Source organism: Cryptomeria japonica, unplaced genomic scaffold (assembly GCF_030272615.1).
Source record: "Cryptomeria japonica unplaced genomic scaffold, Sugi_1.0 HiC_scaffold_33, whole genome shotgun sequence".
Classification (NCBI taxonomy): domain Eukaryota; kingdom Viridiplantae; phylum Streptophyta; class Pinopsida; order Cupressales; family Cupressaceae; genus Cryptomeria; species Cryptomeria japonica.
This window is the reverse complement of record NW_026728855.1, coordinates 642,631-652,500: the sequence shown is the minus strand read 5'-3', so window position 1 is coordinate 652,500 and position 9,870 is coordinate 642,631. Positions and strand designations below refer to the sequence as shown.

The 9,870-nt window shown below is 62.5% G+C and overlaps 2 non-coding genes across 2 annotated transcripts; both read right to left on the bottom strand.

Moving 5' to 3' along the window:
• Nucleotides 1-405: 405 nt before the first annotated feature.
• LOC131861876 (5S ribosomal RNA) lies at nucleotides 406-524 on the bottom strand. The gene has a single exon (XR_009360906.1). It is a non-coding gene; the product is annotated as a 5S ribosomal RNA (ribosomal RNA).
• A 7,804-nt stretch (nucleotides 525-8,328) lies between these two features.
• On the bottom strand, nucleotides 8,329-8,447 carry LOC131861875 (5S ribosomal RNA). The gene has a single exon (XR_009360905.1). It is a non-coding gene; the product is annotated as a 5S ribosomal RNA (ribosomal RNA).
• Nucleotides 8,448-9,870: the final 1,423 nt, after the last annotated feature.

The following is a 9,870-nucleotide window of genomic DNA, read 5'->3' as shown; positions in this document are numbered from 1 at the left end:
GCTCCAAAGCTCTCTCCAGCTGCGTGCACCTGCCCCGGCCGCGCACCCGGCCCCGCCCAGCTTCGCTCACCTGTCCCGGGCGTCTGGTGCGGAACCTTAGAGTAAGAAACATCACCGTGCACCTTGGCCAACGTGCGCGACTCGACCGAGCGCGCACTGGCCGAGGTGCACACCGATTTCACCTGGGTGCGCGCGCAGCACCTCGGGCGCACCGGGGTGCGCGCACAACGCCCGGGTTGCACCGTGGCCTGTGTGCTCGGGGCGCCTCGGGTGCGTGCTCGGTGTCGCCCCCGCGCGCGCGGTAGTGCGGGCAGCGCACCCCGGCCCGGCCCGGCCCCGACGAGAACGCAAACGGGCAAAAGGTTTATTCAAATAGCATTGCGACGCCCGGCGAAAAACTAAAAAAGGGTGCAACACCGGGACTTCCCGGGAGGTCACCCATCCCAGTACTACTCCGGCCCAAGCGCGCTTAACTGCGGAGTTCTGATGGGATCCGGTGCACTAACGCTGGTATGATCGCACCCGTTATGAGCTTGTCGCAGTGTGTACTTAGCAAACCGCGACCCACGTGCGAATCCACCCCGGCCACCCACCCCCGTCGAGGTGCACACCCTCCCTCGCGAAGTGCGCCCCGTTCGCCAAGTGTGAGCCCTGCCCGGGTGCGCGCACCTTGCTAGGGCGTCGGGTGTGCACCCGGCCCGGCCTACGTGCGTGCACCTGGAGGGGGCGTCGTGTGCGTGCAGTGTCCCGTCTGCAACGCGGTGCCCACACACCACCTCGGGCGCAACGACCTGCGCTCACATGTGGGCCGAGTGCACCTTGGTGCATGTTCGGGGCGCCTCGGGTGCACGCTCGATCTTGCCCCGGTGCACCAAGGCGCTCGGTTTGCCCCGGGTGCGCACTTGGTGCAAGGTGGGCACCCAAAATAGGGATCAAGCACCAAAACACAAGTTTCGGGATGCAAAATGGGACCCAAGGACCACAAATGCGTTCCAAGACCCATGATGGGTCCACGAGAACAAAAATGTGTTCCGAGACTTAATAAACAAATATTGGGTTTTAGGAGAAGAAACATGCTCTGATGCCCAAAACGAGAATCGACCCCGAAAAGGCCACAGGCCAAAAGTGGGATGCGAGACAAAAAAAAATGGGACCCGAGGACCAAAATTGGGTTCCCAGGTCGAAGACAGGGCAACCGGACAAGAAACGACCTCTAAGGCTCGAAATGAGTCCCGACGACTAAAACTTGACAAGAAGCACCCATCAGGCACCCAACTCGACACCCATGGGATGCCGACCCACCCGGGCTTCCACCTAGCACACCTTGGCACCCACCCACCCTCGCACCCAACCTCGCACCCAACTTAGCACCTTTGAACCCACATTGGCACTCACCCTGACCCTGGCACCTTGGAACCCACATTGGCACTCACCTTGACCCTGGCACCCACCTTTGCACTCACCTTGGGACCCACCCTGGCTCCCACCTCGGCACCCACCCAGACACCCACCTTGGTTCCTTGGCACCCACCTTGGATCCTTGGCACCCACCCCGACACCCACCTTGGCACGCAACTTGGCTACTTGCCACCCACCTTGGCTCCTTGACGCCCACCCCGACAACCACCCCGTGACCTACCCTGGCTAGGGTTGGTGCACACCCACCCTGGTGCCCACCTTGGCACCCACCCTATGACCCACCTTGGCACGCACCTTAGTACCCACCCCGTTACCCACCCTAGGACCCACCCCGTGACCCACCTTGGCCAGGGTGGGTGCCTTGGTGCGCACAACTTGCCTGGGCTGCACACCAGGGCGGGCTCAAGATGGCACCCGCGTTCCGTTTTTTTCACTATCTTTCAAAACGGAAATTTTAAAATCTCATTTTTTTCTTTTTTTTGCCTTTTCTGGAAATTAGTGAAGGCAGCGCATCAAAGGTGCGCAATGCTGGTGCGAACCCGGGAGCGCTCCGATGTGTGCTCCAAGGTGCGGCGTGCACGAAGTCCGAGCCCGGTTTGCCCCGGGTGCGCACCTCGCGTGCACCTTCGCCGGGGTGAGCACCTTGGCTGGGTTGCGCGCCCTGGTGCGTACCAAGGAGCGCTCTGAAGTGTGCTCCAAGGTGCGGCGTGCACGAAGTCGGAGCCCGGTTTGCCCCGGGTGTGCACCTCGGGTGCGCACCTCGCGTGCACCTTCGCTGCGGTGGGCACCTTGGCTGGGTTGCGCGCCTTGGTGGGCACCATGCAGTGCACGAAGTCGGAGCCCGGTTTGCCCCGGGCGCGCACCTCCGCCAGGGTGGGCACCTTGGTGCGCACAACTTGCCTGGGCTGCGCATCAGGAAGGGCTCAAGATGGCACCCGCGTTCCGTTTTTTTCACTATCTTTCAGAACGGAAATTTTAAAATATCGTTTTTTTTTGCCTTTTCTGGAAATTAGTGAAGGCAGCGCATCAAAGGTGCGCAACGCTGGTGCGAACCTGGGAGCGCTCCGATGTGTGCTCCAAGGTGCGGCGTGCACGAAGTCGGAGCCCGGTTTGCCTCGGGTGCGCCCTGGTGGGCACCATGGTGCGCACCAAGGAGCGCTCCGAAGTGTGCTCCAAGGTGCGGCCTGCACGAAGTCGGAGCCCGGTTTGCCCCGGGTGTGCACCTCGGGTGGGCACCTTGGTGCGCATGCCTTGCCTGGGCTGCGCACCAGGGCGGGCTCAAGATGGCACCCGCGTTCCTTTTTTTTCACTATCTTTCAAAACGGAAATTTTAAAATCTCATTTTTTTTTGCCTTTTTCTGGAAATTAGTGAAGGCAGCGCATCAAAGGTGCGCACCTCGCTGCCCACCACGGTGCGCAACGCCGGTGGGCACCCGGGAGTGCTTCGAAGTGTGCTCCAAGGTGCTGCGTGCACGTTGTCGGAGCCCGGTTTGCCCCGGGTGCGCACCTCGCGTGCACCTTCGTCGGGGTGGGCACCTTGGCTTGGTTTGCCCCGGCTGCGCTCCGAAGCGGGGTTATTGGAGCGCCGCCTCTTTTTTTGTCGGAGCGTTTGGTGGGGTTTCTCGCATTGGCTCTTCCGAGGCCCGGTTGCCACCCTGGCGTTCACGAAGTCGGAAGTAGGGTTAATTGCCCGGGTGCGCACCTTTGCCAGGGTGGCACCTTACCTGGGCTGCGCACCAGGGCGGGCTCAAGATGGCACGCGCGTTCCGTTTTTTTCACTATCTTTCAAAACGGAAATTTTAAAATCTCCTTTTTTTTTTGCCTTTTCTGGAAATTAGTGAAGGCAGCGCATCAAAGGTGCGCACCTCGCTGCCCACCTTGGTGTGCTCTGAGGTGCGCACCCGGGAGCGCTACGAAGTGTGCTCCAAGGTGCGGCGTGCACGTTGTCGGAGCCCGGTTTGCCCCGGGTGCGCACCTCGCCTGCACCTTGGCCGGGGTGGGCACCTTGGCTGGGTTTGCCCAGGGTGCGCTCCGAAGCGGGGTTACTGGAGCGCCCCCTCTTTTTTTGTCAGAGAGTTTGGTGGGGTTTCTCGCATTGGCTCTTCCCAGGCCCGGTTGTTGGGTGCGCTCCCACCCTGGCGCGCGCGAAGTTGGAAGTTGGGTTAATTGCCCGGGCGCGCACCTTCGCCAGGGTGGGCACCTTGGTGCGCAAACCTTGGCTGGGCTGCGCACCAGGGCGGGCTCAAGATGGCACCAGCATTCCCTTTTTCTCACTATCTTTCAAAACGGAAATTTTAAAATCTCGTTTTTTTTTTGCCTTTTATGGAAATTAGTGAAGGCATCGCATCAAAGGTGCGCACCTCGCTGCCCACCTTGGTGTGCTCCGAGGTGCCCACCACGGTGCGCAACGCCGGTGCGAACCCGGGAGCGCCCCGATGTGTGCTCCAAGGTGCGGCGTGCACGAAGTCGGACCCCGGTTTGCCCCGGGTGCGCACCTCGCGTGCACCTTGGTGCGCACACCTTGGCTGGGTTGCGCGGCCTGGTGGGCACCATGGTGCGCACCAAGGAGCGCTCCGAAGTGTGCTCCAAGGTGCGGCGTGCACGAAGTCGGAGCCCGGTTTGCCCCGGGTGCGCACCTTCGCCGCGGTGGGCACCATGGCGTGCACGAAGTCGGAGCCCGGTTTGCCCCGGGTGCGCACCTCGCGTGCACCTTCGCCGGGGTGGGCACCTCGGCTGGGTTGCGCGCCCTGGTGCGCACCAAGGAGCGCTCTGAAGTGTGCTCCAAGGTGCGGCGTGCACGAAGTCGGAGCCCGGTTTGCCCCGGGTGTGCACCTCGCGTGCACCTTCGCTGCGGTGGGCACCTTGGCTGGGTTGCGCGCCTTGGTGGGCACCATGCAGTGCACGAAGTCGGAGCCCGGTTTGCCCCGGGCGCGCACCTCCGCCAGGGTGGGCACCTTGGTGCGCACAACTTGCCTGGGCTGCGCACCAGGAAGGGCTCAAGATGGCACCCGCGTTCCGTTTTTTTCACTATCTTTCAGAACGGAAATTTTAAAATATCGTTTTTTTTTGCCTTTTCTGGAAATTAGTGAAGGCAGCGCATCAAAGGTGCGCAACGCTGGTGCGAACCTGGGAGCGCTCCGATGTGTGCTCCAAGGTGCGGCGTGCACGAAGTCGGACCCCGGTTTGCCCCGGGTGCGCACCTCGCGTGCACCTTGGTGCGCACACCTTGGCTGGGTTGCGCGCCCTGGTGGGCACCATGGTGCGCACCAAGGAGCGCTCCGAAGTGTGCTCCAAGGTGCGGCGTGCACGAAGTCGGAGCCCGGTTTGCCCCGGGTGCGCACCTCGCGTGCACCTTCGCCGCGGTGGGCACCATGGCGTGCACGAAGTCGGAGCCCGGTTTGCCCCGGGTGCGCACCTCGCGTGCACCTTCGCCGGGGTGGGCACCTTAGTGTGCAGACCTTGGCTGGGTTGCGCGCCCTGGTGGGCACCATGGTGCGCACCAAGGAGCGCTCCGAAGTGTGCTCCAAGGTGCGGCCTGCACGAAGTCGGAGCCCGGTTTGCCCCGGGTGTGCACCTCGGGTGGGCACCTTGGTGCGCATGCCTTGCCTGGGCTGCGCACCAGGGCGGGCTCAAGATGGCACCCGCGTTCCTTTTTTTTCACTATCTTTCAAAACGGAAATTTTAAAATCTCATTTTTTTTTGCCTTTTTCTGGAAATTAGTGAAGGCAGCGCATCAAAGGTGCGCACCTCGCTGCCCACCACGGTGCGCAACGCCGGTGGGCACCCGGGAGTGCTTCGAAGTGTGCTCCAAGGTGCTGCGTGCACGTTGTCGGAGCCCGGTTTGCCCCGGGTGCGCACCTCGCGTGCACCTTCGTCGGGGTGGGCACCTTGGCTGGGTTTGCCCCGGCTGCGCTCCGAAGCGGGGTTATTGGAGCGCCGCCTCTTTTTTTGTCGGAGCGTTTGGTGGGGTTTCTCGCATTGGCTCTTCCGAGGCCCGGTTGCCACCCTGGCGCGCACGAAGTCGGAAGTAGGGTTAATTGCCCGGGTGCGCACCTTTGCCAGGGTGGGCACCTTACCTGGGCTGCGCACCAGGGCGGGCTCAAGATGGCACGCGCGTTCCGTTTTTTTCACTATCTTTCAAAACGGAAATTTTAAAATCTCCTTTTTTTTTTGCCTTTTCTGGAAATTAGTGAAGGCAGCGCATCAAAGGTGCGCACCTCGCTGCCCACCTTGGTGTGCTCTGAGGTGCGCACCCGGGAGCGCTACGAAGTGTGCTCCAAGGTGCGGCGTGCACGTTGTCGGAGCCCGGTTTGCCCCGGGTGCGCACCTCGCCTGCACCTTGGCCGGGGTGGGCACCTTGGCTGGGTTTGCCCAGGGTGCGCTCCGAAGCGGGGTTACTGGAGCGCCCCCTCTTTTTTTGTCAGAGCGTTTGGTGGGGTTTCTCGCATTGGCTCTTCCCAGGCCCGGTTGTTGGGTGCGCTCCCACCCTGGCGCGCGCGAAGTTGGAAGTTGGGTTAATTGCCCGGGCGCGCACCTTCGCCAGGGTGGGCACCTTGGTGCGCACACCTTGGCTGGGCTGCGCACCAGGGCGGGCTCAAGATGGCACCAGCATTCCCTTTTTCTCACTATCTTTCAAAACGGAAATTTTAAAATCTCGTTTTTTTTTTGCCTTTTATGGAAATTAGTGAAGGCATCGCATCAAAGGTGCGCACCTCGCTGCCCACCTTGGTGTGCTCCGAGGTGCCCACCACGGTGCGCAACGCCGGTGCGAACCCGGGAGCGCCCCGATGTGTGCTCCAAGGTGCGGCGTGCACGAAGTCGGACCCCGGTTTGCCCCGGGTGCGCACCTCGCGTGCACCTTGGTGCGCACACCTTGGCTGGGTTGCGCGGCCTGGTGGGCACCATGGTGCGCACCAAGGAGCGCTCCGAAGTGTGCTCCAAGGTGCGGCGTGCACGAAGTCGGAGCCCGGTTTGCCCCGGGTACGCACCTCGCGTGCACCTTCGCCGGGGTGGGCACCTCGGCTGGGTTGCGCGCCCTGGTGCGCACCAAGGAGCGCTCCGAAGTGTGCTCCAAGGTGCGGCGTGCACGAAGTCGGAGCCCGGTTTGCCCCGGGTGCGCACCTTCGCCGCGGTGCGCACCATGGCGTGCACGAAGTCGGAGCCCGGTTTGCCCCGGGTGCGCACCTCGCGTGCACCTTCGGCGGGGTTGCGCGCCCTGGTGGGCACCATGGTGCGCACCAAGGAGCGCTCCGAAGTGTGCTCCAAGGTGCGGCGTGCACGAAGTCGGAGCCCGGTTTGCCCCGGGTGCGCACCTCGCGTGCACCTTCGGCGGGGTTGCGCGCCCTGGTGGGCACCATGGTGCGCACCAAGGAGCGCTCCGAAGTGTGCTCCAAGGTGCGGCGTGCACGAAGTCGGAGCCCGGTTTGCCCCGGGTGCGCACCTCGCGTGCACCTTCGCCGCGGTGGGCACCATGGCGTGCACGAAGTCGGAGCCCGGTTTGCCCCGGGTGCGCACCTCGCGTGCACCTTCGCCGGGGTGGGCACCTCGGCGGGGTTGCGCGCCCTGGTGCGCACCAAGGAGCGCTCCGAAGTGTGCTCCAAGGTGCGGCGTGCACGAAGTCGGAGCCCGGTTTGCCCCGGGTGCGCACCTCGCGTGCACCTTCGCCAGGGTGGGCACCTCGGTGCGCACACCTTCTCAATGTTTTCTTGCCTTTTCTGGAAATTGGTGAAGGCAGCGCATCAAAGGTGCGCACCTCGGTGTGCTCCGAGGTGCGAACCCGAGAGCGCTCCGAGGTGCCCACGAAGTCGAAAGTCGGGTTAATTGCATTGTTTTCCCCGGGTGCGCTCCGAGGTGCGCAACATCGGCGCGCACCAAGGAGGGCTCCGAAGTGTGCTCCAAGGTGCGCACGATGGCGTGCACCTCTGGTGCGCACGATTCGGAGCTCGGTTTGACCGGGGTGCGCACACCTTGGCTGGGTTGCGCACCTTTTGTGCGCTCCAAGGTGCGCACGAAGTCGGAGCTCGGTTTGCCCCGGGTGCGCACCTTCGCCAGGGTGCGCACCTTGATGCGCACGCCTTGGCTGGGCTGCGCACCTTGGTGGGCGCCATGGTGCGCACCTTTCGTGCGCTCCAAGGTGCGCACGAAGTCGGAGCTCGGTTTGCCCCGGGTGCGCACCTTGGTGGGCGCCATGGTGCACTCCGAGGTGCCCAAGATTGGTGCGCACCAAGGAGCGCTCCGAAGTGCGCTCCAAGGTGCGCGCGAAGTCGAAAGTTGGGTTAATTGTCCGGTTTGCCTCGGGTGCGCACCTTGCGTGCACCTTCGCCAGGGTGGGCGCCTTGGTGCGCACACCTTGGCTGGGCTGCGCACACCTTGGCACCCGCGTTTCCTTCATTTTAAATTTTTTTTTTTTACAATCTCTCAAGTGGGAAATTCTATAATCTCAACTTTTTTTGCCTTTTCAGGAAACTTTTGAATGGAGCGCATCATTGGTGCGCTCCGAAGTGTGCTCCAAAGCTCTCTCCAGCTGCGTGCACCTGCCCCGGCCGCGCACCCGGCCCCGCCCAGCTTCGCTCACCTGTCCCGGGCGTCTGGTGCGGAACCTTAGAGTAAGAAACATCACCGTGCACCTTGGCCAACGTGCGCGACTCGACCGAGCGCGCACTGGCCGAGGTGCACACCGATTTCACCTGGGTGCGCGCGCAGCACCTCGGGCGCACCGGGGTGCGCGCACAACGCCCGGGTTGCACCGTGGCCTGTGTGCTCGGGGCGCCTCGGGTGCGCGCTCGGTGTCGCCCCCGCGCGCGCGGTAGTGCGGGCAGCGCACCCCGGCCCGGCCCGGCCCCGACGAGAACGCAAACGGGCAAAAGGTTTATTCAAATAGCATTGCGACGCCCGGCGAAAAACTAAAAAAGGGTGCAACACCGGGACTTCCCGGGAGGTCACCCATCCCAGTACTACTCCGGCCCAAGCGCGCTTAACTGCGGAGTTCTGATGGGATCCGGTGCACTAACGCTGGTATGATCGCACCCGTTATGAGCTTGTCGCAGTGTGTACTTAGCAAACCGCGACCCACGTGCGAATCCACCCCGGCCACCCACCCCCGTCGAGGTGCACACCCTCCCTCGCGAAGTGCGCCCCGTTCGCCAAGTGTGAGCCCTGCCCGGGTGCGCGCACCTTGCTAGGGCGTCGGGTGTGCACCCGGCCCGGCCTACGTGCGTGCACCTGGAGGGGGCGTCGTGTGCGTGCAGTGTCCCGTCTGCAACGCGGTGCCCACACACCACCTCGGGCGCAACGACCTGCGCTCACATGTGGGCCGAGTGCACCTTGGTGCATGTTCGGGGCGCCTCGGGTGCACGCTCGATCTTGCCCCGGTGCACCAAGGCGCTCGGTTTGCCCCGGGTGCGCACTTGGTGCAAGGTGGGCACCCAAAATAGGGATCAAGCACCAAAACACAAGTTTCGGGATGCAAAATGGGACCCAAGGACCACAAATGCGTTCCAAGACCCATGATGGGTCCACGAGAACAAAAATGTGTTCCGAGACTTAATAAACAAATATTGGGTTTTAGGAGAAGAAACATGCTCTGATGCCCAAAACGAGAATCGACCCCGAAAAGGCCACAGGCCAAAAGTGGGATGCGAGACAAAAAAAAATGGGACCCGAGGACCAAAATTGGGTTCCCAGGTCGAAGACAGGGCAACCGGACAAGAAACGACCTCTAAGGCTCGAAATGAGTCCCGACGACTAAAACTTGACAAGAAGCACCCATCAGGCACCCAACTCGACACCCATGGGATGCCGACCCACCCGGGCTTCCACCTAGCACACCTTGGCACCCACCCACCCTCGCACCCAACCTCGCACCCAACTTAGCACCTTTGAACCCACATTGGCACTCACCCTGACCCTGGCACCTTGGAACCCACATTGGCACTCACCTTGACCCTGGCACCCACCTTTGCACTCACCTTGGGACCCACCCTGGCTCCCACCTCGGCACCCACCCAGACACCCACCTTGGTTCCTTGGCACCCACCTTGGATCCTTGGCACCCACCCCGACACCCACCTTGGCACGCAACTTGGCTACTTGCCACCCACCTTGGCTCCTTGACGCCCACCCCGACAACCACCCCGTGACCTACCCTGGCTAGGGTTGGTGCACACCCACCCTGGTGCCCACCTTGGCACCCACCCTATGACCCACCTTGGCACGCACCTTAGTACCCACCCCGTTACCCACCCTAGGACCCACCCCGTGACCCACCTTGGCCAGGGTGGGTGCCTTGGTGCGCACAACTTGCCTGGGCTGCACACCAGGGCGGGCTCAAGATGGCACCCGCGTTCCGTTTTTTTCACTATCTTTCAAAACGGAAATTTTAAAATCTCATTTTTTTCTTTTTTTTGCCTTTTCTGGAAATTAGTGAAGGCAGCGCATCAAAGGTGCGCAATG